Here is a 2,407-nt window from a genome sequence, read left to right as displayed (position 1 = left end):
CAGAACTAACCAACAACGTTCAATTTAACCGACACTTAAGCCTTCCAACTCAAGTGTCTCCTCTTAATCAACCCCCATGTCAAGTAGAAAAACTACTCCATTGACATGGATATAATACTCATAAAAATATAAGAAGACATAATAAATTAATTAAAATAAAATAGAAAATTAAAAATAATTTAAAAGTAAAAGTAACTCTATATATTAATAAATCCAGAATGCAACATAATTATCTGAATAGGATTAATGAATAACTGAAAAGAGTAAAGGAATAAGAAAACAAACTAAAGTAGCAACTTCAACGGAGGTGATGACTCTTCAACATCCAAAATTCAAAGCAAAAGCATAAACTGGTTATTAGCAACCATGTCAATGAGTTCTTGAGCTTCTTCAGGCGTTTTCTTTAGGTGAATGGATCCACATGCAGAAGTGTCCAGTGACATCTTTGATAGCTCAGATAAACCATCATAGAATATATCCAGGATGGTCTATTCTGAAAGCATGTCAGAAGGACACTTTTTGGTCAATTGTTTGTATTTTTCCCAAGCTTCATAGATGGATTCACCTTCTTTTTGTCTGAAGGTTTGAACATCAGCTCTAAGCTTGCTCAGCTTTTGAGGAGGAAAGTACTTGGCTAAGAAAGTCGTGACCAGCTTATCCCAAGAGTTCAGGCTGTCTTTGGGTTGAGAATCCAACCATAATCTAGCTTTGTCTCTTACAGCAAAAGGGAAAACCATGAGCCTGTAGACTTCAGGATCTACTCCATTAGTCTTAACAGTATCACATATCTGCAAGAATTCAGTTAAGAACTGAAAAGGATCTTCAGATGGAAGTCCATGAAACTTGCAGTTCTGCTGCATCAGAGAAACTAATTGAGGTTTCAGCTCAAAGTTGTTTGCTCCAATGGTAGGAATGGAGATGCTTCTTCCATGTAAATTGGAATTAGGTGCAGTAAAGTCACCAAGTATCTTCCTTACATTATTATTATTTTCGGCTGCCATCTCCTCTTCCTGTTCGAAAATTTCTGAAAGGTTATCTCTGGATTGTTGTAATTTAGCTTCTCTTAATTTTCTCTTCAGAGTCCTTTCAGGTTCTGGATCTGCTTCAACAAGGATATTCTTGTCCTTGCTCCTGCTCATATGACAAAGAAGAGGGCACAGAAAAAATAATAATAATAATATGGATCCTTTATACCACAGTATAGGATCCCTGTGTGAGTAGAAGAAGAGGGGGAGACAAAGAATGTAATATAATGGAAGAAACACAACTGTGAGGAGGGTTGAGATGTGAGATGAGATGTTAGTAGATGAATAAATAAATAGAATGAGATGAGAGAGGGAGAATTTTCGAAAAATATTTTTGAAAAAGAGTTAGTGATTTTCGAAAATGGTTTTTGAAAAATGTTAGTATTTTTCGAAAATTTTTTTAAAATCAAAAATAAAAATAAGAATAATTAGTTAATTAAAAAGAAATTTTTGAAAAAGAGGGAAGATATTTTCGAAAATTAGAGAGAGAGAGTTAGTTAGGTAGTTTTGAAAAAGTTAAGAAACAAACAAAAAGTTAGTTAGTTAGTTGAAACAAATTTTGAAAAGATAAGAAGTTAGGAGGTTAGAAAAGATATTTTGAAACCAACATTTTGAAAAAGGTAAGATAAGAAGATATTTTAGAAATTAGTTTTGAAAAATATTTGATTTTTTAAAATCTCAATTAATGACTTGATTCATAAGAAATCACAAGATATGATTCTAGAACTTAAAGTTTGAATCTTTCTTAACAAGCAAGTAACAAACTTCAAATTTTTGAATCAAAATATTAATTGATTATGTTATTTTCGAAAATTTGATATAAAAATAAGAAAAAGATTTTTGAAAGATATTTTTGGAATTTTCGAAAATAACTAAGAATTTTGAAAAAGATTTGATTTTTTTAAAAAAGATTTTGAAAAAGATAAGATTTTCAAATTGAAAATTTGATTTGACTTATAAGAAACAACTTGATTTTAAAAAATTTTGAAAAAGTCAACTCAAATTTTCAAATTTGATGAGAGAGAAAAAGGGAAAGATAATTTTTTTTTATTTTTGAATTTTTAATGAAGAGAGAGAAAAACAAGAAAAATGATGCAATGCATGAAATTTTTAGATCAAAACAATGAATGCATGCAAGAATGCTATGAATGTCAAGATGAACACCAAGAACACTTTGAATGTCAAGATGAACATCATAGACACAATTTTGAAAAATTTTTAATGCAAAGAAAACATGCAAGACACCAAACTTAGAATTCTTTAATGCTTACGCACTAAGAATTCAAGAATGCATATGAAAAACACCATACAACACAAAACAAAAAATCATCAAGATCAAACAAGAAGACTTACCAAGAACAACTTGAAGATCATGAAGAACA

The 2,407-nt window shown here is 30.2% G+C and overlaps 1 non-coding gene across 1 annotated transcript; it reads left to right on the top strand.

Moving 5' to 3' along the window:
• The first annotated feature begins 497 nt into the window (after window positions 1-497).
• Window positions 498-605, top strand: LOC112739559 (small nucleolar RNA R71). The gene has a single exon (XR_003170491.1). It is a non-coding gene; the product is annotated as a small nucleolar RNA R71 (small nucleolar RNA).
• The last annotated feature ends 1,802 nt before the right edge of the window (window positions 606-2,407 follow it).

Source organism: Arachis hypogaea, chromosome 13 (genome assembly GCF_003086295.3).
Source record: "Arachis hypogaea cultivar Tifrunner chromosome 13, arahy.Tifrunner.gnm2.J5K5, whole genome shotgun sequence".
In the NCBI taxonomy this organism is placed as follows: domain Eukaryota; kingdom Viridiplantae; phylum Streptophyta; class Magnoliopsida; order Fabales; family Fabaceae; genus Arachis; species Arachis hypogaea.
The sequence above is the reverse complement of the archived record's forward strand: the minus strand, read 5'-3'. Positions and strand labels throughout refer to the sequence as shown.